Consider the following 25,895-nt stretch of genomic DNA (forward strand, 5'->3'; position numbering starts at 1 on the left):
ACTGGCACGCGACACTTTAAATGAGAGTGAATGGAGGAAGCCTCGCACAGCACTGCTGCCAGGCTGCCGACCCCTGGACTAGGATTTCCTCAGCCCCCCTCCTCCTGATTCATTTTTTGATATAGCCACACCCTGGCCTGGTTTGATTGGCAGGCGCTCCCCCCGCCCCCACCGGCTGCGGCCAATGCCCCGAGCTGGGTCGCCCCAATCCCCTTCTCCCGCAGCAGATCCCGAGCGGGCCGGGGCTGCGGGACCCTAGCGCTGCAGGGCAGGGCCCGGGGAGATGTGGGCTCGGTAGCGCTGCACTCTCCCCCGGCGCTGCGGGACTGATTGGGGTGGGGGCTGCTCTCTCCACCCCGCGCTCCCGGATTGGCAGGACCCCAGGCCGCGGCAATCAATGACTGGGTGGGACCGAGCGGCGGGGTCTCTGCCACCAGCTGATGGGGATTTGCTGGGACGTGTGAGCGCCCCGCGCCGCTCTCCGGGGCTCCCGCTCGCACAATGAAACCTTGCTAAGGGGGGGGGGGCAGACGGGGGCCGGCTGAGGGCTGGGCGCCAGTGAGAAGAACCGAAGCGACAGGGAAACACGCAGGCACCCACCGGCGCGCTGTGCCCTGCCCGCCGCCAGCTCAGCCCCGTGCCCGCAGGCTGGAGCCGCGCAAGGTGAGGGGCGCGCTGGGGGCGCTGGGGAGGGGTGCGGGGCCGGGGGGAGGGGGCGCTAGGGCCGAGGGGGCGGGGGCGCCGGGGAGGGGGTGCAGGGCCGGGGGGCGGGGGCGCCGGGGAGGGGTGCAAGGCCGAGGGGGCGCCGGGGAGGGGTGCAGGGCCGGGGGGCGCGGCGGGGGAGGGGGTGCAGGGCCGAGGGGGCGCCGGGGAGGGGTGCAGGGCCGAGGGGGCGGCGTGTGTTTGAATCCGGCCAGCTGGGGAAGGGGGTCGCTCTGGTTCCCCGCACACGGCGTGTGAGTGGGGGGGGGGGGTCTGTCTGACGCCCCCTCTGCCGGGCATCCCGCTCCGGGAGCTGCGGCGCGATGGGGGGCGGATGGGGGGGGGGAGGGATGAGGATCGCCATGGGTGGGGCTGGTGTCTCCGCCTTCTCCAGGGGGCTGCCGCCCCTCTGCCCGAGGCTCCCCTCTCGCTGGGGGCTGCGGGGAAGGAAGGCAGGCAGGCGACCTCCTTGCAAGCCAGGGGAGGGGCTCCCCGGGTGAAACAAGCGAGGCTCGCTTCATTCCTGTCCCCCCGTGTAAATCCGGCGTAACCCCCCCCCGCCCCCCGGCGTGGTTGGCCCAGAGGGGAGCGAAGCCCCCGCTCCGCTTTGCTGGGCATTAAGCGGCAGCAGCCACAGAAGCGTGTTGCACAAGCAAACGGGCTTGTTTTCCTGCCTGCTCTGTCCCCGGGGGGGGGGGGGTGGCTGAAGAGGGTGTCACTGTCCTGCCAGCCATTATTCGGGTGGCAGCCTGTTATTTCAGGCTGGGCAGGGGCTGGGGACACCTCTTTAGTCCTCGCAGTTCAGATGATTTTGCCCTGGGGGGGGGCTGTATCTCTTCCCCCCTCCCCCCAGGAAAATGCTTGCATGGGGACCCTCCAGTCCCCAGCCACTGAGACGCCTGGTCCTGTGCATCACTGTCCCCTGGCCGAGTGGGTGGGGTGGGGTTGGGATTAGCTCTGGGAGCCGCATCCCAAGGGCCCCCACTGGGGATGCCGACTCCGTGTCTGGGAAAGGGGCCTTCAGCCCAGTCTCTGGTCCCCTTTTTTCGGAGTTTATTTCTCTGTGCTAACTCCTGGCCGTGGCTCAGCTGGGAGCAGGAACTTGCAGCTTCCTGTCTAAGCCCCCCCCTGCCCCCCCGCCTGGGGGGAAGGGGTCTCGCTTCCCCTCCCCGCTCCGGGCCGGGTTCTGGATTGTATTTGTGTGTCCCCCCTGCTCCCCTAGCCCGATTTCCTCCTCCTTCGCAGCCCCTCAGATCCGGGAATTGCTCTTCTTCCAGCGGAAATCCTGCTTTTCCCAGCCAGCAGGCGAGAGCTAGGGATGGGGGGGGGGGTGGCAAGAGGTTACCATGGCTACCCCTGTAATGTGCTTTTCCTTTAGGCCGTTACTAATAGTGCACTTCCTCTTTCTTGTGGGAAGGGTGTGCGCCTGTGGATTAGTCTGTGTCACGGGCTGCGTTTGATGGGCCCAGCTCAGATGCTCAGAGCAAAGGGCAGAAGTTGGCAGGGGCTCCGGGGCTGACCTTTGGCGGCCAAGGTTGGTCCCTTTTGCGGCTGCTCTGGTCATACGCTGGCGTACGTCCGGTCAGACCCCCGGGGGAGGGCTGTGGTCCTGGGGATGAAAGGCCGGACGCCACCCTGCACTTGTCCCTCCTAGTGGGCTCGTGGCGACTCGAGGTTGCAGCACAGGGAACGGTTGTTGGCAGCATCCAGGATGGAAGGAGGCCTTCAGCCCCTCGGTTACACGAGGGTAACCCCATTGACTCCGCTGGAGTCACCCTGTTTACACTGCAGCCGCTCCCTGCCTGTTTAGGGGCAGGTGCAGCAGCAGGGTGAGCTTCTGGCTGCCTGGCCTGAGCCGAATGCCCTCCAGGAGCGCCGAGGGGGATGTCCCCGTGACCCCTTTGCTCCTTGGCTTCTCTGCTCAGGCTGCGAGCAAAAGCTGCAGGTGATGCCAGGCCAAGGGTGGGACCTGCCACCTTCTTTCCTACAGAGGTCACGGCACAGCTGTCGGGTGGTGACAGCCGGCTGGGTTGGAGAGGAACAGCCTGAGGCCAGGGCTGGGATGGCAAATCCTGGCCGTGGGGAGCCCCTCTGCCTATTAGTAAAGCTCTAACTTATTTCCACTCCTCTTTCCCGGGTTTCACCCACGCCTTTCGCTGGACCCGTTGCTCATTCGGTTTGCTGCTGTTTTGAATGAACTCCCGCCTTGCTCAAAAATCCTTATCCCTGTTCCGCCTGGCATCTTCCCCTTCCCCACGCCCACAACAGAGTGTCTGTGGACTAATAGATGGGTGGCTAGCACTTCCCTGCTGACTGGAACAGGCCGGCAGAGTCTGCTTGAAACCTCCCACGCCGGTAGCAGGTGTCCTTCTGGCTGATGAAGGGCAGAGTGGGTAGTGGAGACTCACCGGAGCAGATTCCTCATTCCTGCCTGCAGATCTAAAGGGGGATGGTAGCACGTGGGGGCTCCATCTGAGACTGAGCCCCCTTCGTGTCAGATGCACAGAGACAGACGCCAGAGAGCTCGCCGTCTAAACAGGCCAAGAGTGGAAGAAAGGTAACATCTTCCCATTTTACAGATCAGGTGCTGAGGCCCAGAGCGATTCCCTCACTTAGTCAGGATCACGCATGAAGTCCTTGGTGGAGCAGGGAACTTGCCCTAGATCTCCTGCATCCCAATCCAGTCCCTATCTCATGTCCAAGGGGTTCTCTACAGAGATGATCCAGGGTGTGGGCTGAGCACTCTGGAGGGAGGAACTCCAGGAGCAACCAAGTGGAGGGTGAAGGTTTAAGTGGAACTTTGTTACCTTGCTGATAATTTCTTTTTGTTGTTGCTTTTGCTGTAAGGTCTTAGGACCCTGTCAGGGATCAGGGTCCTGATGTGCTAGGCAGTTGCAAACAAGTAAGAAAAAAGACAGTCCCTGCCCCAGAGAGCTCACAATCTAGGATTTAGTGAATATGCAACAGGTGACTAACTAGAGGGTGGAAGGACAAGCTAACAACAAAGGCGGGTGCATGAATCATGGTGGTCACACAGATCGATCCCCAGGGAAGGGGTAATTGTGAAACTCTGATATTCTGAGCATGGTGCAAGAATCTAGATAGAACAGAATCACACATTGACTTGGACCAGAGTGGGAAAAACACCTTCTGAGAGCAGGGAGCTCCGAGCGCTTTATGGACCTTCAGTGATGGAGCCATGCAGGCCCCTCTGGGAGCGGGGTGTGCAGGGATTATTGAATCCATTTCATGAGAGGTGGGGAACAAGTCTCTGAAGTTGAATGATTTGCCTAAAGTCACCCAGTGAGCTGCTGTTGGAGATCGGAGCAGAACCCAGGAGTCCTGACTCCCCGTCTCCTGCCCTAACCACTAGGCCTGCCCCCATCTCAAGGAAGGGATTGCTTCCTTCTACGTAAAGGCCTCTGTCCTGCACCTCGTCCTCAGCCACAGCCCCTCTGGACTTTGGAGTGAGTTTAGCCTGGACTGGGTGCTCAGGGCCAGGTGTGGTGTGAGTTCCTGAGGGCAGTGAGGTGATGGGAAGCCCAGCAATTCTCCTGCCTTAAAGGAGCAGTGGGCTTTAGCGAGACCATGGCTTCCTTCCCATTTCGGGGAAACCATCGGCTTCCTTAGACACGTCCCAAACACGGCCACCCCAGACTTCGGGGTGGTCCGGATTCAAACTCTGCTCTCTCCGATCTGCTAAAACTAAGAATCCATTCCCAAGCCGGGATGGTGCGATTGCTTTGGGTCAGTCGGGGGGCAGGCTGGAGGGTTAGGCAGCAGGAAAAGCATTTGTGGGCTCTGCTGAGCTGCGGTGTGTCGCACGAGTGCGCTGTATTTATACGGGGGAGGGGAGAGCGGAAGTAGCTGTGTGCACACAACTTGCTGAGCGCAAGGCTGGGTCCTAGGCTTCTACCATGCAGTTTAGCTGGGACGGGGTAAGAAAGCCTGGGCTGGCCTGTAAAACTCCCTGCGTGGTGTGTTTCTCTGAGTTTATTTCTGAAGCGTTGATTCTCTCTCCCCCCCCCCCCGACTTGATGTTTTGGGGACAGTTTCCCCCTTCTTTTCCTCACGGGTAAATGCTGAGTCCCGCCCACCTGTAGATCTGAACTCGGAGCTCGTGCCAGTAGCCTGCTCCCAGCCCCGAGGCTCGTGCCGAGGGGGGTCTTTAGGAATGAGGCCGTGACAGATTGTCCCTGCACGCACCGGCAGGGAATGTTGTACATGTGTGACTGGCCTCCCGCAGTGCGCACCTAGATACTTCCCTACAGCAAGACAGGCTCGGAAGGAGCGTTCGTTTCTGTGCAGCGACCCTGTGGTTCAATCGCTGGCCGGGACTGAACCTGGGACGTCTGAACCACACTCTGCTACATTAACACCCGCGCTTAACCGCAGGGCCTGACATAACGCCGCAGTGCAGTGACGGTAACGTGCAGCCATCCCTGGTGTGCCACGTTCATGGACCTCGCCAGGCCATTTAGGAGCAAGGGGGAAGTGGGAGGCAGGGAGTGACTCCAGCTTGTCTTCTCCCTGTTCCTAGCACACACACAGGAAAGGACTTGGTCTGGTCTCCAGCCTGCTGCTCCCTTGGTTTCGGGATGGATGTATCTACCCTTGCAGCCTGAGCCACTGGCCAGATCTATATGCTGGAATCGTCTGGGGCACCAGCCTCTCATGTGCTGACCACACAGGGCGCTGCCGGTCCATTTCCCTCGCTAACTATTTAACATAACACACACTCTCCATGTGGCTGCGTCCACCCACCCAGACACTGTTGAATGTGTCCTGAACGTGGCACTGGAGAAACGGGTCCTTGAAGCCAGGAAGGAAACCCTAATGGCTATTCCCAAAGCCCCATCATATTCCCTGGCTGCCCTGGAAAGGGGAGGGTAACAGGGTGATGGGTTCTGTTCCTGGCTCCACCGCTGGTCACCATGTGACCTCAGCCAAGTCATCTATTTGCCATGCCTTGTTTTCCCCAGGGGGCTAGTGATCCCACCCGCCTCTCGCTCCGTTCAGCCCTTGAGGCTGGATGTCGCAAGGTAATTTACCCTTTTAAAAGTCTGGGCCGTGGAGATCCACGGCTGGGCCGGGGGGCGGTAGGGAGCCTGGTGGGCTCTGAGTTGAGCAGTGACGCAGCCCGGATGTGACTGCGTGAGGCGAGGCAGGCGTGGGATGTGTGGGGTGATAAGGCTGTCATGGGGCTGTTTGTTGGGGGAGGGGGGGTGCTCTGGACATTGGGTAATGTGTGTGCAGCATGTTGATTTCAGCCTGTGGGTTTTATTGCATGAGCTTTCTCCCCTGCCCTGCCCTGCGGTGGTGCTCACATACCTGGGGGCACCAGCCGCCCATCCAGATCCAAACGCTGCAGGCCGTGCGGGGAGCAGCCTGTGGGGGAGGGGAGTCCTGCCAGCATATCTCCCCCCCCGTCCCCCCAAGCGTGGCACAATCCCTCCTGCTCTTGCGTTGACTCTTGGTGGCGTTGCGCTGGTGTGACTGAGGGGAGCGTTTGGCCCTATCCGCCCTGGTAGCGTGAGGCCTGGGCTGATGCCAGCTGGACTCCAGCCCCCAGACGACCTGGGCCGCCAAACTGATGCGCTTTGGGTGCGGCGATTCTCAGTGCGTGGTTTCCCTCTGTGGTTCCCCCCCCCCCCATATCCCCTTCCCTACCCCTGCTCCACTTTGTGCAGGGAGCCCCCTAGCTACTCAGCCCGCTGAACTCCTGGGGGTGCAGGGCGGGGCTCTCCTGCTGGTTGCCCCATCTCCACTGTCAGCTCCTGCCTCCCCGTGGCTGGCCGAGAGGTAGCAGGGGGGCTCTGTCCCCAGGGGTCTGGGGCAGATGGGCCTTGAGTGTCGGCTTCTGTGGCTGGAAAACAAAGACGAACCAGCCCGGGGGGGAGGTGCACCCCAGAGCCCTCTTGGCGCCTCGAGAGTCACTCCCCCCCCAGTGCTACATGGAAGGGCTTTCTGGCCCAGGAGGGCTGGATCTCAACTTAGCCCCGCGTCCAGCCCTCCACCCGCAACACGAGCTGTGATCTCTCCTTAAGCACCTCTCTTCTCTCCACCCCCCTTCAGAGCTCGGCTCTCAAGGCAGCCCTGGGATTCCCCTCTTCGGGCGGCTCTGAAGCCCTCCCTCCCCCACCCCCTTACTGGTTCCCACCCAGCTTCCTCCAGGAGCTGGACCGGAATGGCGTGGCTTCCTCTCTGCCCCATGGTGCTGCAGCGCCTGTGCCTGCCCTTCCCCCCCCCCCCCCCCGCACTGCGCCACGGACCCACTTTCACTCTGTGCCTCTTCTCACTGGGAGGTGACTGGTCCCTCGCCCACAACCCCCCACCCCACAAGCATCTCCTCTTGAGCCAGCCGTGGAATCAGCTCAGTCCTGTCTACCCTGGCCCTTGCGCCGTTTCTGGTCGCCCTGGGTCACCCATCCTCGTGGCTGGGCGGAGGGGAATGCACTAGTGTCCCTGTGCGCCCCTGCCCCAGAGAGGGGGGGCCTGTCTCCGTACCCAGAGGCACAGCTCACAGGCCAAAACCTTCCCACCCCACATCTGCTCCGGCTCCCAGGCAGCTCTCCTGTTGTGGAGCAAGGAGTGCTCTTCACACAGACTCGCTGGGCTCCCCCCGCCTCCACTGCGTCCCTCCCTCCCACCTCACCCCTTGCTGGGTAAGCCAGCAGGATCGCCAGCGTGTCACTGAGGGCTAGCCCTGGCCTGCTGCGGCCTCGGGCAGCACAGTGCATTCTGGGGCCGTGCCGCCTGGCGTGACGTGCTGGGCAACTGGGGCTGTGCGCTGCGGCTGAGGATCCGATGGGATGTTCCATACGGGGCAAGAATGGTGCATTACGGATGGAGGGGGAAGCCTGGTGCTCTTCAGTGCCCCCCATTCTAACCCTCTCCTTATACCCTTCCTGCGCCCAAGTAGCCCTGGAATAGTCCCTGCCCTGAAGTCATGGGGCACTGGGGGAAGCATCTCCTTGAATTATTGTCCTGCTGCTTCCCCCCAAGAGAATGGAGTTTGGTGAGTATTTTGCACGGAGGAGACAAAACTCAGCCGTCAGCTTCTGGGAAACTCGGCACCCGGCACCCCCCCTTTCTCACAGCGCTACGCTCTCGACTTCGCACTCAGCTCACAGAGCCAGGGTGCAACTGTGGGAGGTGAGACCTGCTGGAGTTGTGACAGCTCCCCGCCCGGCCAGCTCTCTGCGGAGCAGGCTGCCTGCGTGCACAGATTGCAGCCTGAGCTGCCATCTCCGCTCAGGATGCTGGAGCGGTTCCCGAGAGCTGCCTCGCTGGCTGGCCGCGCACCTGTCTGAGAGCTCAGCCAGCTCCTTCCTCCTGCCCTGGAAGCAGAGCTGCAAGCCAGCCAGCCCCCTTCATCCTCCAGCAGGAAATGAGCTGCTTCACCCACCCTACAACCACCGCCGTCACGTGTGGGTAAGTGTCACTGGTCAGCATTCAAGCGCTGGAAGGCAAGTCTTGCAGGGAGCCCGCAGATTCCTGTCTGAGAAGGAGACAAAGATCTTAAACGCGTCCCATTTTAAAAAGGTCACGTGCCTGGGGCCGTGCACAGAAATACCCAGCGTCTGCCTGCAAAGACGCAGTTAGCTTCCGAACCAGAGTAAGCGCTTTGGAGCAGGGACCATCTCTTTGCTCGGTGTTTGTACAGCACCTAGCACAACGGGGGGTCCGGTCCATGACTGGGGCTTCTAGGCATTACCGTAAGCATGGATAAATAACACTATTTACATGTGCAAATGCCAGATTTGCTTGCACAGTTTCACACGGCCTCTGACCGTCTGCAAATCGTGACCCCAGAACAGAACTCTCAAAGCATTAATTCATGCTCACAGCACTCCAAAGCATCATTAACCCAGCAGGTGGGGAAACTGAGGCAAGGATTTGCGGTAACCTGTCTAGTGTCACCTAGCAAGTCAGTGTCAGAGCTGGGATTAGAATCCGGTAGTACCCAGTCCACTGGTGTCAATTTGGAGCCACTCCACTGACTTTTGGTGACATCACGCTGTGCCTAGACCAACATCACTGAGAAAAGTATTTGTTCTAGTGATTCCAGGGGTGTGAGCTGGGGGCTGGGAATCAGGACTCCTGGGTTCTTGTCCTAATTCTGCAACTCATTTGAGGAAGTCACTTATGCCAAGTTGTTTTGACAGTGTCTGTGGGTGCCCTGGTTGTTTGTGGGTTCCCAACTTTCGGTTGTAAGTTTTTGGAGTCAGCAGCATGTCAAGGTCTAAAAGTCACTGCTAGATCCTCTCTTAAAGAGACACTGTGTCAGGAAGTTTAGGTTCACGCATCTGTTAAGGCTTTTTGTTTCTTGCTTGTATGTTACCTTTGTTATGTTAGGAATGTCGTGTGTGACCAGCCCTGCTGTAATGGACACCCTGGCGGTTTCAGAGGCGAGTTCTCCTACCTTAATTGAAGGAAGGGGGAATGATGAGTCTTTAACAAAGATGTGCTTTTTGCCAAGTGTGTGTTGGGCGTTGGAATTAAATGGATACTCTAACCTTATCTTGTAGTGATGAAAACCCAAGTCCAATGCATGAGAACTGGAAAAGGAAACTGACTAGAAATTGACTATAAAGAAAACTGAAAGTGACTAGGCTATTTTCACTGGGGGGGTGGGTGTCATTATTGGTAATGTAGCAGCTGAAATGTGAGGTTTTTAAAATCTATATTACACTGTTAGCCTACCAGTGCCCTCTTTTGAAATTACAGAGAGGCAATGTCCTTATTTCCTCTCCACACCGTGTGGCTACGCTGAAACATAAAGATAGTGCTGTTCATCTCAGAACATGCCTTGAACTACACAGAATATTCAGCATCCATACCATTCAGCCATCTCTGGGGTGAAGGACAGCTGCTAAACATTGCGTGGTAATAAGTGGAGAAGAAATTGAATTCAGGACACCAGGATTTTAAAATCCATGCAGGGCAGACAAGACGTCTATTTTTGATAGCTGCTTTCCACTACCTGAAAGGGGGTTCCAAAGAGGATGGATCTAGACTGTTTTCAGTGGTGGCAGATGACAGAACAAGGAGTAATGGTCTCAAGTTGCAGTGGGGGAGGTCAAGGTTGGATATTAGGAAAAACTATGTCACTAGGAGGGTGGTGAAGCACTGGAATGGGTTCCCTAGGGAGGTGGTGGAATCTCCTTCCTTAGAGGTTTTTAAGGCCCGGCTTGACAAAGCCCTGGCTGGGATGATTTAGTTGCGGTTGGTCCTGCTTTGAGCAGAGGGTTGGACTAGATACCTCCTGAGGTCCCTTCCAACCCTGATCTTCTATGATTCTATGAAAAGACCGCCCCTTGCAATGTGTGGAACTCAAGTTATCTACCCTATAAGGAGGAAGGGCTGAGTTTACCCTGCTGCAGTTTGAAGCTGTATTCCAAGAAGTGGCTTGAGGATGGAACACAACCGGGTGTGTTGTGGGCAGCGCACTGCATAGTGGGTGTGTGGGCGGGGTCTCTTCCCCAGTGATCAGCGCTCTTCTCTGATTGAACCGTAGCTGTTTAATTCCCCTGTGCTCTGCCTTTTTGCTGCAGGGCTCAGGACAGCTTTTCCCAAGGAATAAAATAATCAAAGCGAAGAGAACAGTGGGACTGGGCTGGGGATGGACTACGCAGGGCTTTTCATGCCGGCCTGACTGGTTCAAGGCCAGCAGTGGCGCTAGGTGGCGGTGGTGATGTGGCAGGTGCGTCTCAGCGCAGGTCCCTGGACGAATGGCCAATGTACGTGCTACAAAAGCTGCCGGTGCAGGTGGCCGGCTCAGCCCCGAGGCCGAGAGCGGGATGGGCTGGAGGGTGAATGCTCTGCTCTCACCCCTACGGGCTGGTCCTCTAGGTCATGTTGGCAAAGGCTTGTGCCGATTGAGCCAGCACAGGGGCTGCCTTCTCACCGTGGGGCTCTAGCTTCCACTGGAGTGAGACCCGCTGACTCCTCTCTCACATGCCACTGAGCAGTTACCCAGCAGTGTCAGCTTATAGCGACGGCTGAACTGGATTTCAATCCGCGGCCTTGAGCTGGAAGGCTCTGCCTCCCGTCCCTTGAGCCGTCGCCCTTGGGATGCGGAGGAAGGCAAAGCACCAGCCTTGTCCTCGTTGGCCTGGAAGCACCTGGCTTGCTGCGCGTGGGGAGAGCTGGGTGCATGAGGATTAGTCACAGCCCTGGGCTGCCTCTTTGTGGCTACTGCAGCCCGTTCACCCCCTAGGCTGAGCAGCCCTTCCCCGGCCATTGTGCGAGGCAGTGCCCGTGACATACTGTGGCTATGCAGCCTCCGCCGGGGCCAGCAGGCCTGCTGGGATCTCTCAAAGGGGAGTACGGTGTGTGTGTGTCGGGGGGGCGTGCGAGTCAGGCCCTCTTCCCGTCATGGCTGCAGCGCGAACAATAGACTCCGGTGCCGGCTATTTCAAGCCTTCTGGTGCTTTCGCTAGGATTCCAATTACCGTTACCTTAATTACTGGGCAAGCCCAGCCGCTGGCAGTGGGATTAGCAGCGTGTGGAGGGGCCGTGACGGCAGGATGTGCTGTCAGCCACAGCGCTCGGCAGAGCCGGAGTCCGAGGACTGATTTCTGCCTCTCTGCGGGGTGTCCTCTCCTATGGCACGGCAGGACTGGAGCGCGGCAGCCTCTGTGCATAGCAATCCCCATCCCTCGGCGTGGTGCCACAGGCCAGCAGGGCCCTCCCTTCTCCTCTCCTCGCAGCGGGGGCTGGGGGAAGACGATCTAATTTACCTTCCAGCCAGTGTGTATCGCTTTCAAAGCGGGAGGTGAGATTTCCTTGCCTGGCCCGTGAATGCGTCCGAAAGCTTCGTGACCTAGAGCAGAGATGGATGGGCCGGGAGCCGGGGGCTGCTTAGCAAGAACCGGGCCCAGCTGATGTGCAAGAGCCCAGTAGGGCTCCACCAGGCTCAGAAACTCCTGCTATTTCCTAGGTATCAGAACCTGAAATCACCCTGAGCCCAGGCAGGAAAAGAAGCCTTGATGGGCTATTTACCAGTCACACGGAGATGCTTTCACCAGCGTCCTGCTCCAGATCCTCTGGCCCAGAAAGGTGAGAGAGCAACTGGGCAGAGCTTGCTCCAGGCCAATGTGCAGGAAACTCCCCGGTCAGCTCCCAGTCCTGGCACCCTGAGGCTAATGGCGTGATCCTTGCAATGCGTGTGGCGTAGGGGGTACGGCTCTGTCAGTGTAAGGAGCAGCGTGGGTAGGGTGGCTGACCCGAGGCCCTGAGCAGCGGGGCAGGGGGCGCGAGCACAGCTGGTAAGGGGGCAGTCGGGATTTAAAGGGAAAGATGTGAACGAGCGGGATCGGCCGCAGAGAAAGCCGCAAAGGTGGCTTCAAAGGGGGCACCGTCTGCATCGGCGCACAGACGAGCTGCAGCTGACCCGCTTGTTGCGGTTGCTCTTAGCAGCTCTCGAGCTAAATGGTGTTGGGCTGGGAGGTCTCCGAGTGGAACCCAAGGTCATCTAGGAAGCGTTGGTGACTCAGCCCACAGCACGCTCCCCTCCTCCCCCCCCGGCCTCTCCTGGACCAGTGCCCGCGTAGGATGCTCTTCTGCCCTTACAAGTCAGGGTCTTACCAATCGGATCTAAACAAAGGTACTAGATGTTGGGAAAAGCTCCTGGCCCATTCCCCACAGAGGGGCACTAGTCCTGGCCCCATAGGGGCAGCGGTAACACCCCGAGTTCCCAAGTGGGGAAATAATTCTACCCTTTCCCGCCGTCGGGTGAGGAACAGGATGGTGGAGGTGGCTCCCCTAGGAAGGGCTGCAGCTCACCTGCTGGGCAGCAAAGCCCTGTAGGAACCGGGGCCTCCAGGGAACCCATCACGTGCGTGACACAGAGCAGAGTCTGCCCCGCGGCCTGCAAAGCCCTCTTGGGTCCGCCCGGCTGTATAACGACCGGTCCCTGTTGTCTATGTTATTTCATCCCATAGTTCTGCCCTGGAATAGGGCTGTCACTTGGATCCTGTGGTAGTGGGCACCTTAGAAACGCCAGAGCTAGGTACTGTGGGCTGCACGGCGCTAAAGATGGTGCGGGTGGGGGGTGGGTTATGATCTGTCTGACAGTAACAGCTCACGCCCCAGCTGAGATCAGGGCCCGCTGTGCTGGGTGGACACGCTGGGGACATCTGCAGTGGAGCTGGAGGTGGAATTTCCAGCTCACGTAACCCCACTAGCCTGCGGCAACAGGAGTAACGGGTCGGGCTAGCAGCCCGAGTAGGTCCTCAGAGTTTCAGACAGGACTGTACTAGGCCTGCTGCGGCTGCGCTGCTATTTTTAGCGCCCTGGTTCGTTCAGCGCTAGCCGGGGGTATCATGTCTGTGGGAGCTGGTGCGGCTGCCTCCGGCTCCCGTGCGGACACAGCCGTAGCAAGAGGGAGACTCTCTCCCCTGAAGAGTTTGGTGCCTGCACTGCAATAAAAGGCCCACGGCGTTCGGACGATCCCCGCGGGCTAGGTGCGGGGGGGTCCGGGGCTGGCGTGACAGGCAGCCGTCTGCAGCGGGCACGGAGCCACAGGCGCAGGTTTCATCCCTGCCCCGTGACCGGAGCCGGCTGCGTGAGGAGAGGATGCTGATGGGGGGGGCGCAGTGGGGAGGTCTAGCTCTGGCTGCGCTCGTGTGGTGGGGGAGGGTTTGGGGGGGCTGTGGCGGGCGAGGGAAAGGGCGGGGGGGCTGTGGCGGGCGAGGCCGGGGGCACTGGAGCTGCTGCTTGCAACGCCCTGTCCTAGCTCAGGTAGCTCGGAGGGATGCTCCACGCAAGGATTTCTTACACCCGGTTTTCCCCACCCCAACCACAGCTGGTTTCTTGTTCCTCTTCTCAGCCTTTCCGCCTCACTGCCCCTGACAGGTGGGGAGACCAGGTTCCCCTCCCCAGCTCAGCTGCCGGAACTGAACGCTGGGGGGGTGGGGGGATCCAGCCGGCTTGCCCCAGAGGGGCCCTCCCCAACAATGGGTGCTCCTGTGCAGTGGGTCTGGCACCAGGCCAGCCCGGCGCTGGCACAGCTGGGGGCGGGCGCATGAGGACAGACGGCATCTTCCCAGCTCAATAGCGGCCCTTGTGCGGCTCCTGGGACCGGCTCCCTCTTACGTATTCATGGCGGGCTGGGTGAGGGTGCCACCTTAGCAGCGGGGACTTTCACCACCTGTGGGCAGGGTGCACAGGGCAGTGGTGGGGCACAGGGTGGGCAGGGGGCACAGGTCTTTCCCCCAGCGCAGGATGGGCCTTTACTCGACCAATTCCCTGCATCTTAGACAAGACACTATGGACCGGGGTGGGGGGCTCTCTCTTCCCTCTCCTGCCCCCCCTGCCCCCAGCTTTCTGCCTCTGTAATTGCTGCATCTGAGAAGAGCTTGCTGGGGAGCTGCCTGGTCTCTCTTGCCTCCCCCACAAAAAAGTAAATCCCCCTCCACCCCCCAGCTGCTGCCATGGAGAAGTGGGGTAATATACAGAGGAGGGAATGAACCCCCCCCATCTTATTTGGGAGCCGGCTGGAAAGCATGAGGCTAAAGGGGCAGAGATGCTGAGGCTCGCGTCCCCTGTACCGAGAGACCCTCTCTGCATGGGGTGCAGCAGCTAGGGGCTCCTTTTGTCCCTAATCCAGGGTAGCATCGAGCCTGGGATTACTTGGGTGGCAGGTTCAGGGGTAACTCGTCCTTCCTCCTTGCAGGGCGGGTTCACAGTGCTCGGTGTGAGCCATTGGGAACCCAGGCCCCATCTGCTAAAGACCCCTGGCCCTTCTCAGTAGGGGCTTGGCGTGGTGCCCTTGACTTGAACTCTCCCTCCCGGCAGTGCTGGACGGTGGGCAGGTGGCTGCCATCCTCCACACAGAAGGGGCTGCATTTCAGTGGGCCTGTCAGTGTTTTCTCTGCAAAGCCGTTCTGGGTTCCTGGGGCAATACAGACGTGTCATGTCTCACTGCTGTTCACGGCATAGTGGATCAGGCATCGGACTGGGACTCGGGAGGCCTGGGTTCCCTTCCCAGCTCTGACATGGCACTGCTGCGTCCCCTTGGACAAGTCACAACCCTGCTGTGTGCCTCAGTTTCCCCTCTCTCACCCCTTGTCTGTCTAGATCATAAGCTCTTGAGGGCAGGGACTGTCTCTTAATCTGTGTAGCGGGGCCCTGATCTCAGGTGGCGTCTCCAGGCACTCCTGTAATACAGCTAATAGTAACGCTCTGGAGGGCAAGGTGCTGGGATAGTGGAGAGTCGTGCCCCATGCGTTGCTGTTGGCCACCTTCTCGCTGTGCCTCTGGGCTCACTTCCGGCGCCCTCTTGGTGAGGCAGCGGCTCCTCCCAGCCCAGATCCAGCCCGGGTAGTTTTGCACAGGCTGAGACGCAGTACAAGGGAGGCCTTTGACCACTATAATAATGGAGAGGGGAAGTGTCCGTGCTGCAGAGTGCTGGGGGGAGGGAAGTCTCCTGTAGACGGGGCCAGAAGAGTTCAGCCCAACCTGTGAGGGGGCCCTTTCTCCCAGGAAGCAGCCCCAGCCCCTCTGCAGGCAGCGATGCAGAGAGCGTTCTGAGGGGGAAGAAAGGGGAAAAAATTTCAGCATCTCCCTTCCTGCTTCACCTGCCCGGGAACAGCCCTGTGCGAGGCGCAGGCTCCCCATAACCCCGGCTGCAGGTTCAGTATCTCGCAGCGTCAGGCCGATTAGCCGCGCCTCCCCTTCCTCTTCCATTCTGAGAACAGGCGCTGGGCAGCTTGCCGCACCGGCCGTGCAGAAGTGGGAGCCGGAATAAACCGGCGGTTAGTTCTGGGGGGGCTTCCCGACGCCGCTGCACCACGGGGCCAGGGAAAGCGCCTGCCTCGGCTGAGTGACCTGAGCAAGGGGCTAGCTGTGAGCACAGCCACAGGGTGAGTCCCGTCGGGTCAGCTGTGTTGGTTTAGCTCCCTCCACCCCCACAAGGGATGTTCCCTGTGCTTGGGGGGATGGGCCCCCTTCATTTTCACCAGTGAGGGGTGTCTGAATTCCCCCAGATCTCGAAGGCCGAAATGGAGCCCTGGGATCATGGAGTCTGATCCAACCCAGCGCAGCCAGGCCTCAGCTGACGTAACACGAGCCGGAGGACTGCCCTGAATGGACTCCTGCTCGAAATGAGAGCAGGTCTTTTAGACAAACGTCCCATCCTGGTTTAAAAATGGCTGGCGAGGGCGAACCCACCCTTGGAAAGCCGGGCCAGGGGCTAGATACCCACACTGTTAAAACACACACGCCTTATTTCCCATCTGAACCTGGCTTCAGCTTCCAGCCCCTCTGTCTTTTCAGACCTTTGGCTGCAGACAGGAGAGCCCCTTATCAAATCTTTATTTCCCCTCCTCCTTAACCGTCTCTTTGTTAAGCAACGTTGCTTGAACTCCTTAAGGCGGTTGCTATAACGGTTCCTCCGGCTCTCCTCTGAACCCACTCCCATGGATCGTTTTTTGGATCCAGATCATTTGATTCAGGCCCACGTCCAGATTCCAGCCGTACCATGTTCCCCCTCAACGCTGCCTGTCCTAGCCGAGGAGGGCTGGATTGGACTCGGTTGAGAGATGCCCCGTACGACAGGCGGCCGTTGAAATGTTCTAGGCGTGGGGAATGGGTTGTGTCTAAATGTGGAGCTGGCTCTGGCCAAACCCCTATGTGGGGGATGGTGCTTTACATCCCCTGACGTGACGGCAAAGGCCACCCTCTTCTTGCCATGTCACGTCAGCTGAGGCCTGGCTGCGCTGGGTTGGGGGCACGTTCTCTGTTGGGAGCAGGGAGGCAGGAGCTTGAGCTTCAGAAGTTGGCCGGAGTAGGGAGAAGTCTGCTTCCCAGTCTGTGGGTGGGAAGATGGCCTAGTGGTTAGAGGTACAGCTTGGGGTTTGGGAGGACCTAGGTTCAAGTCCCTGATCCACCCCAGATTTCCTCAAGTCACTCAGTCTCTGCCATCAGTACGACCCCTCCCTCACAGGGGTGTCCTGAGGATAGAGGCTGCTCCTCCCTGCCCCAGAGACCGTGCCCCGGCCTGCTGCGCTATCTCCGAAACGCATGCCTAGAACGTACCCCAGCCTGCCTCCTGCTCCCTGGGCCTGTTCCTCCTCCCATGTGTCCAATCTCCTTCCCTTCCCCAGAGCTCGTGCCCTGGGCCTGCTCTCCCTTGGCGGTCCCTCCCCGGGGCCAGACCTGCTCCTTCCCTTCCTCTCGGGGCCGCTTGTGCTTCTCTTTCATCTCCCTCCCGCTCCCCAGTTCTGGCCTGGTCCCCCTCACTCGCCACTGTAGGGCCAGAGGCAGATTACCGAGCGGGGTGGGTTCCCTGCCTCCCTTTCCCCACGAGGCGGTTGGGCTGTGGTCTTCGGAAGCGAGATGATCTGTGAGAGGATCGGCAGGAGCCAGCCCGAGATCTGCTGGGCCGTGGGGGATTGCTGGCAGGGGTCAGCGGTGAGGCCTGACTCCACACGCACCCACCCCACGCTGCCTTTGAGAGCAGAGGACCCGGCCGGCTCAGGGCTGTGGTAACCTCGGGCTGATCCCCCATCACCGGCGAGAGGACTGCTCTGAAACTGTCCTGGAGCCTGCAGGCTGGCTGGTAACCCAGGCAGCCTGGATTTGTAGTGGGGTGTTGGGGCGAGGCCAGAATCTATGGCGGGGGGAGCACGTTATGGCCCCCGTCAGCCCAAAGCTCAGAGCCTGGAGAGTCCCCAGGGCTGGTCTGCGCTGCAGAGTGGGGTTGACGCCAGGCAGCTGACGCTGACCTAACTCTGCAGGGGTTTTCGCTTCCGCGGACGTAACTGCCCCTCTCCGCTGGCGTAACTTCACCTCCCCGTGCGGCGTAGTCGGTGGTGATGCCACTAGGGCGACGCGGTGTCAGTGTAGGCTGAGCGGGTGTGTCTATCGCCGGCCGCCCCTAGGAACGGACCGTGCGGAGCCAGCGGGTTGGCGTGAGCCGGGGAGGGGCCAGGGCTTAGGGGGAGACGCCTTGTGTTCAGGGGCAGGGGAGAAGCTTGAATTAGAGTCTGGGGAGTGTCAACTGCTCCTGCTTCCCCTCAGCCGCTGGCTTCTCAGCGGGGGGGGAGGGGCAAGGGGGCCGTGGTCCCATTGCTTTTGAAAGCTCTGCCCTCCCCCTTTTTTCCTGCCTTGGGGCGAGCGCCTAGGGTGTGGAGAGTGGTGGGTGGGGCCTCGGGAGGAGCCAAAGGAGGGCGGGGCCTTAGGCAGAACAGGAGTGACCCCCCCCCCACACACACACTTCTAGGGCGCTTCCGGCGCTCCTGCTTCCCAGGGGCAGCACTTGCGAGTGGACCACGTTGGGGCTGGGAGAGCAGTAATGTGAGGAAGGACTCGGGTGGGTTCCTGGCAGAGGGGAAGCAGCTCGCAGAGAGGCTTTCCGGCCGCAGGGGAGCGAGCGGCGTGGGAGGGCCCGCCTGGGAATCGGGGCGGGATCATCCTGGAATATGTTGCTGGCGTAGGTTGAGGTTGGGCGGAGTGCAAGGGGCTGGAATTGGGACCCAGCTGCAGGGGGTGGGGCGGCAGGAAGAGATTGCTTCACCCATCATGGAAATGCAGCCAGCTCTAGGGTGGAGCACGGCAGTTGTTTAACAACATGCAGCAATGCTGCGCAACAACTCAGGCCCGGAAACGAAAGTGAGAGTCAGACCCAGCAGCACTGAACGTCTGAGCTGGCGTTCCGCCAGGGCAGCCCCTGTCTGGTGAAAGGGGGCATGGGGTCATTTCCCACCATAGGCAGCAAGTGGGCCTGGGGCGGTGACTCTCATTTCGTGTTGCAATCCCTGATTTCCCCAGGGCACAGTCTGGGTTGCTCCCGGTTCCTTCCTGTAAGGCTGATTGGTGGTGACTTCTCTGTAGAGATCGGGAACACGCAAAGCGCATGAGGAGGAGCTGGGGAATGGAGAAGTGCACTCGCCATGTGAGTAGGGGAGAGCCACCACCGAGGTCACTGCCCCTTCCTGTGTCACTTCACCCGCCTTGGTGCAGTGATGCTAGGGATCCATCCGGCCCCTGGGAGCGGATCCTCGCCAGACAGCTGATGCGTGGTCCCAGGTGAGGAGATGGCTGGTTAATGCCCAAGAGTCCGAGATCTCAGCCTGGGGATGCCTCTGCCCTTCTTAGTTGGCTGTTGCTCCCTGTGAGGGATTCAGAGACGCCGATTTCAGTGAAGAGGGTGGCTGGGTGGGTCTGGGGCTTGGAATGGGCTATGAGGGACCCTTCGCCCTGGCATCGCCCAGCTGGGCTAGTTAGATCACCAAAGCCGAGGCTGTTTGGTGGCCGGGGTGCAGTGAGTTTGGTGGGACACGGCGCGGTTCTTCCTGTCGCCACCTGCTGCTCCCCCAGCGCTGGGCCGAGGGTTGTTTGGGCCGTCGCTCTCGGGTGAGACCTGGCCAGGCTGGAGCACGTTGGCAGGGCGGCCGGGGGAGAAGCTTGACCTGCTCGTGTTGCTGGTGGCTACTCTACTGGCCGTCATCCTGGGGAGCGAACTCAGGACCTGCAGTGCTAAGGCATGATGCCCATTTCAAGCATATTTAACGTTCGTAGCCTGCAAGTACCTGGTGGCCCCAAGCGAATCCCGGCCCTGTTGTGCTAGGCGCTGGACAGACAGAGAGGGCGAGAGAGGCTCTCCATGGGCAAGATGGGGGCAGGAGAAACAGAGGCACGGAGAGAGGAAGTGATGTGCCAAGGGCAGAGCTGGGAGCCGGAGCCCCACTCCCATGCCCTGGCCGCGAAGCCCCGCTGCTTGATGTACACGAAGCCTGTACCCTGTACTTAACACCCCATCATCCTCGCGCTTGGCTCCCATGCGGTACAATCAGCATCACCCGCCATCGCCAGGGCCCCCTTAATGCATTAGGAACACGGGCTGCCTCATTGCATCAAAACCCGTCCAGTGCGGCTTGGCTTGGGTGTCAGATTTGTTGTTACTATAATGACTGTAGACAAATAACGCCTCAGACTGGGGTGTAGCTCGGGGCGGGGGTGGGGGCGAAGACTCTGTTTTGCGGCCTCTGAGTTTGCATTTTGTGCGTGTGGAGTTTTTGTGGAGCAGGAGACAGGGTGTGGTCCGGGCCGACGAGGGGGCGGGGAGAGCCGGTACAAATTACCAGGGCCCGGCGGTCCGCAAGGGGGCCTGGCTTCCCCGGCTTCGTTGGCCCTGTTTAGGCGCTCCGCCCTTGCTGGGGGGCCCGAAAATGTTTTCACCGGGGCCCGAGGCCGCTCTCGGCGGCCCTGGGCGTGGATCCTGTGTATTTCAGCCCCTAAAGGGACCCTGCTCCCATAGACGGCACCTGGGGAAACGCCACCTCTCTCCGCTTCTCTCTTGTGGCTCTTTCAATCCACCCAGTGCTGCGGTTCTCGAGCTGTCCCTGTGCCACCTGCTGGATGCTGCAGACACATGGGCCACCAGCTAAAGAATCTGGTTGGCTGGCAGCCTGGGCAAGGCCAGCTTGTAAAGGGTTAAAGAGCCCTGGGGGGGCAGGGGGGCTCGGCTGGTCCTGACCCAAATAAAGGCTTCCCATCCCTCTGGGAGCTGCCGGGAAAGGCCTGGTGCGTCCTTGAGCTGGGGCCATTGTCTCTCGCTCCTTTTGTGCTCAGCCACCCTCCACAGAAAGTCATTTCACAGCCCAGTCGGCAGGAGATGGGGATGCAGGGAGACGGCCGTGTGGCTGGAATTCAGTCAGGACACCGAGGCAGATGGCTACTAACATGCTGGCTTGGGAGGAGTGTTGTGTCCCGACTGCTGAGTCTGGGGGGTGGGGGGAGGGCAGGACATTAGCCATGTCCCTGCTGCTGGGATGGGGGCACTGGGCTTGGGTCACAAGGTCTCCTGTAAGGTATCGTATACAAAGTGATAACACGTTGGTCCTGAAAGCACTGCGTGGTGTGTGTATGAAGAGTTATAAATATGATCTAGAAAATTGTGTTTGTGTTTGACAAGCACTGCATAACCCAGCCTGCCCTAGACAGAGGAATGTGTATTTGCTTGTCCAGCCAGCCTGGTCATCAGGCAGAGATCGTGAAGTTATATTTACATGCAAGGTAAATAAAGTCCTCAGGAGAGCAAGTGGGTGAGCAGGGACCACATAACAATCTCGGGGATGGAAGCTGCACCCCCAGGAAGTCTTGCTGCCTCTTGATGGAGGGTCAGTGACCTTAGGGAAGCAAAGGTGAGAGGAAGAGCCATGCATCTTTCAGGTGATCAAAGAAACCAGCCTTGGGATGCTGGAAGGGTGGATCCTGGCTGGAAGAACCAGTCACACCGGAGAAGCTGCTGTAAGTAAGGAAATATCTGGAACGAGAGCTGATGAAGTTTTAGTTTTTAGAAGTGTACTTTTTACTTTTGGTTGCTTGAAGCACTTTCTGTCTTTATTCCTTGTACTTGGTATCACTTGATCCTGTGTCCTGCTGTTAAATAAACTTGTTTTACTTTTACTATTCCGTGCCATGATGGAAAGGCAGAGCATGTTAACCTAAGGTGACCAGATGTTAAGGAGAAAATATCGGGACCGCTGCAGGGGGCGTGTGTAGGTTTTTCTATTTATTTTTTTATTTTTATTTTTACACTCACCCATCCAGGAGTTCAGCAATTCGGCGGAGAGCCAGTCGCGGACGGTCTTCGGTGATAAACCTTGCCGCCAAAGATAGACGCACCCGCCGGCAAAATACTGCCGAAGACCGTCCGTGACTAAAGGACTCTCTGCCAAATTGCCGCCAAAGATCAGGAAACAAAATATCGGGACAAATGGCATCCCAACCGTACTCTGGTCGGGACGTGGGACAAACTCCTCAAAACGGGACAGTCCCGATTTTATCGGGACGTCGGGTCACCCTATGTTAACTCCAGTTAACAAAGTATTGTCTCTTTAAAGGAGCAACACGCGTAATAACTTCTGGGATTGTTCGGGGGGGTGGGGGCTGGGTGTCTCCGGAGAACTCGGGAGTTGGGACTCGCCGTTTGTTACCAGGTTTGGATTGGCTGGGTCCTGGCGAGTTTGCTGGCAAGGCAGGCGAGCCGGCGTGGCGGAGGGGGTTGTCACACAGCTTAGCAATAGCAAAACTCTCCTTTGCTGAGGAGGTGACAGTAATTTACAATTCTGGGAACCCCAGCAGATCATCACAAAGGGATGCTGTGGGGTTGGTGTCCCCCTGTGTGTGCGTACGTGCGTGTATTTCTGTTGGCCTTTCCCCACTTCCTGCGAAGGTTTTAACCCCTTTTCCCCTTGGATACGCTTTATTCCACTTTGTACCTTTATTAAACATAAATTACCCCAGTGCCGCCAAGAGACACCCCCGCCTCCATACCCTCCCCAAACGCCGCTCTAAGGTGAGCGTTTCAATAGGGCTGAGGCTCCCAACTCTCCCAACCTAGGGGAGTTGGGTGCATCACACCCATTCGGTGCTTTTTGAAAATTCCACCCTCAGTCTCTACCCAGCGCCTGGCCCATGACAGCAGGACCAGCCTTTGATAGGGTGTCCCGGGGAGGCGCTCCTGCCCAGGAATGGCTTGCGGGGGGTTTGGGGGTCCGTCAGAGGGCAGGGCTGGCTCGGCTCTCTGCAGCACCACTCAGCTCAGGAGCAGCGTGTGCTTTATGGACGTGGCAAGGGAGGGTTCATAACGCCATTTCAGGGGCACAGTGGTTTACTCCCAGTCAGACACGAGGTTGGGAAAAGAACCCAGGAGTCCTGAGCGTCGGGCTCATCCACTAGACCTCACTCCCCTCCCAGAGCTGGGATTAGAACCCAGGGGAGGCCTGAGTCCCCACCCCCTTGCAGCCATGTGAGCCGAGCGGCAGGAGGGGGCGAGCGTAGCGGCCGGGGTAGATGGCGTTACTGTCCGAGGGCTAGGAATGAACGACCCACGTGAGCAAGGTTGGGCTGGTGAAGGGTGCGGAGTTAGGCCCTGCTCTGGGATGGCCTGTCATCAGCAGGATCACGCAGGTGGCTGTGGGGGGAGTTGTCCTAAGGGATCTCACCACCTCTCTCCATCTCTCTTGTGTCCTCCAGGTGTTGGGTCTCCTCGGGCAGGTGACATGGAGCAGCTGAACTGACCTGAGGAGCCATCCCAGTGAGTGTCAATGGAGTGGGGGGGGTGAGGGAGGGGTGGTCACATTAATGAGTCAATGGAAAGGTTTTGTGCCTTGGGAGTTGTTTCCCCCTCATGCAGAGCCTGGGCTTCCCTACCCGACTAAGGGGCAGAGCGAATGCAGAGCCCCTGTGAGAGGGAGAGCGCTGTGTGTTGCTCCCTGCGACGTTCTGCGTCTGCATGGAACCACCAAAGTCCAGACAGGCTGTAAAGGTACAGCCCCGCCGCCCCCCTGCAGCACAGCACACCGGACAGCCCCACGGCCGCCTCCGGCCCCTGCAGGAGGTGTTTATCATCCCCCTCTCTGGCTGGGGAGTTAGCTGGAGCCTGCTGCGGAGCGTCCCGGCGAGTGGGTCAATGGCTGAGAGGGCAGGAGCTGGCCAGCAAGGGCGGCTGCTGCAGCCCTGAGTCTGTGCGTGGGCAGGATTTATAGACTCATAGACTTTAAGGTCAGAAGGGACCATTATGATCATCTAGTCTGACCACCTGCACAACGCAGGCCACAGAATCTCACCCACCCACTCCTGTAACAAACCCCTGACCTATGTCTGAGTTATTGAAGTCCTCAAATTGTGGTTTGACGACCTCAAGCTGCAGAGAATCCTCCAGCAAGTGACCCGTGCCCCACGCTGCAGAGGAAGGTGAAAAACCTCCAGGGCCTCTGCCAATCTGCCCTGGAGGAAAATTCCTTCCCAACCCCAAATATGGCGATCAGCTAAACCCTGAGCATGTGGGCAAGACTCACCAGCCAGCACCCAGGAAAGAATTCTCTGTAGTAACTCAGATCCCACCCCATCTAACATCCCATCACAGGCCACTGGGCATATTTACCTGCTGATAATCAAAGATCAATTGCCAAATTAATTGCCACAATTAGGCTGTCCCATCATACCATCCCCTCCATAAACTTATCAAGCTTCGTCTTAAAGCCAGAGATGTCTTTTGCCCCCACTGCTCCCCTGGGGGAGGCTGTTCCAGAACTTCACTCCCCTGATGGTTAGAAACCTTCATCTAATTTCAAGTCTAAACTTCCTAGTGTCCAGTTTATATCCATTTGTTCTTGTGTCCACATTGGTACTGAGCTTAAATCATTCCTCTCCCTCCCTGGTAAAATCATTCCTCTCCCTCCCTGGTATTTATCCCTCTGATATATTTAGAAAGAGCCATCAGATCCCCCCTCAGCCTTCACAGTGGGTCTCTTCTCTCTCGCTGGCTTCAACGGGGCTTGGGATTTCCTCCTCCTCCTCCCCCCGCCCCCGACTCTCTCTGCCGTCCGTCCGTCTGACCCAGGGCTGCCCGTGGCAGGTGTCTGGGACGGCTCTGTCGCTCTGCATTAAGAGACGCCAGCCTGCGCGCCCCCTGCATCCACCAATCTCCTGCCGCCACCGGCCTCCACTGCCTGACTCTGCCTCCGGAGCTCCCTGAGCGCACACCGTGTAGCTGTGCTCTCGGAGAACAGAGACTGTTGGGGGGGGGCGGGGGTGGGGGGAGGCACAGCCATGTTCCCTCTTCTCTCTTCCCCCCCCCCCTCCCCGAAAGCAGGGAAAATAACAATCATGCCCCGAGCCAGACGGAGCCCTCCCCCCCACCGGGGATCCCTCCTGCCAGGTCCCCGTCAGCCATGCCATCGAGCCCTAGGACTGGCCACCCCATCTTAGGCCCAGTGCTCCTGCCCATGGGACCTGAGCTAGGGCAGGCCGCAGTGGGGCCCAGCGGCTGGGAGGTGGAGCCCACTCCAGCGTGCTTCACATTGAGTGAAACGCGGCCGGAGCAGGGAGGTCCTGGTCCCTCCTGGGTGTGTGGGCCTAAGGCGCTGGGCCCAGAGGACGATGCTACTTCAGCCGAGCTCGCTGCTGTGCCGCACGTGGGCTGGCTGTGACGTGACGCTCTACACGGAGCACCGGGCCCGGGGATGTGGAGAGGCTGGGGAGGGACTGGCCATGCCGGGTGCCAGGATGCCTGCTGCACACTATCGGGTACAGCCAGCGTGAGCGTCTGCTTCCCCTTCAGCGCCACCACAGCTGGACGCGGGAGAAGGGCGGGGTCCTGCTTCCTTTGAAGGTGAATGGCACAGCCCTTCCTGAGTTCTGCGGGGACACGACGGGCTTGTTCCGCAAGGCAGGGCGCCCCCAGGCAGGCAGCGTCTCTAGATCTGACCCTGTGTCATGCCCCTGCCCCGGGCATGCATTGCTACCCGCGTGGCACAGGGTGTCTCAGCCCAGCTCCTGCCTCTGAAGCTGCTTTCCGGCTGATCCGGCCAGCAGAGAACCCCACTGCAGAGTCCAGACCCCGCCCCGGGGTGGAACTGGGCCCATCTGTGCTAGGAGCCGGGCCTGCGCTAGCCACGCCGGGGAGACTTTCCAGAAACGTCCCCCACGTAGACAAGGCCTCGGTGCTGATCTCAGCCCAACCCGTGTGGTTAAAGCCGAGCAGGCCCTTGGCAGCCACCCAGCAGCAGAGGAGCCCCCGACTCGACGCAGGCTGGGAGCCGCAGCCTGACCACGGCTGCGCAGGGCTCTTCCTGCTTCCGTGGCTGCAGGGAAGGGCTCTCAGCTGAGCCTGCAGATGCTGCAGAAACCAAGTCGGTATCTGCGTCGTTCTAGCAATGCTCCTCGCTCCTGGCCTGCAGCCCCTGGGCGCCCTTCAGGCTCTGCCCCTGGGTCTCAGGCCTGGCCTGGCACAGTTCTCCTAATGCACCCACCGCCTCTCCTTCCCCCAGGCACGAGTCTGCCCACGCCTGACGTGCTGCTCCAGTGTGTCCATGCTCCTCACTCCTGCCCTATGCGGGAGGGAGCTGAACGCCTCCGGCTGGGGACCTGGGCCGGATCCGCAGCTGGTGCAAACTGCCGTCAGTGCTGAAACGCACCAGCCCGTCTCTGCCCTTCGCCTTCTCCAGGGCAAAGTCCCACAGAAGGGAGAGTGAATAGCAGGGGCCGGTGACAAGCTGGGAGCCGCTCGCCTTGAGCAGCAGGGATCTCACCAGCCTTCCTGGGACTCCACCAGGATCCCCCCACCTTGCTTTGCTACAGCTCCAGCAGGGCTGGCGGGGGGAGTGAATTTCTACCCACCCTGCCAGCCCCGTCACTAGAGAATCTGGGCACCAGCCATGATGTGTTTTCACACA

At 59.6% G+C, this 25,895-nt stretch overlaps 1 protein-coding gene across 3 annotated transcripts in view; it reads left to right on the plus strand.

The window, feature by feature from the left end:
• Positions 1-203: 203 nt before the first annotated feature.
• The window catches only part of FGR (FGR proto-oncogene, Src family tyrosine kinase), a 37,131-nt gene continuing 11,439 nt past the window's right edge, over positions 204-25,895 (plus strand). The window contains exons 1-2 of one of the 3 annotated variants that reach the window (XM_044997757.1): positions 204-663; positions 22,693-22,753. The gene's annotated coding sequence lies outside the window, so the exon portion shown is untranslated. Of the gene's footprint in view, positions 664-11,703; positions 11,767-22,692; positions 22,754-25,895 lie in introns of those variants that run through there. The other 2 variants (XM_044997759.1, XM_044997758.1) reach the window with 2 other exon arrangements.

Source organism: Mauremys mutica, chromosome 23 (genome assembly GCF_020497125.1).
Source record: "Mauremys mutica isolate MM-2020 ecotype Southern chromosome 23, ASM2049712v1, whole genome shotgun sequence".
Taxonomy (NCBI): Eukaryota; Metazoa; Chordata; order Testudines; family Geoemydidae; genus Mauremys; species Mauremys mutica.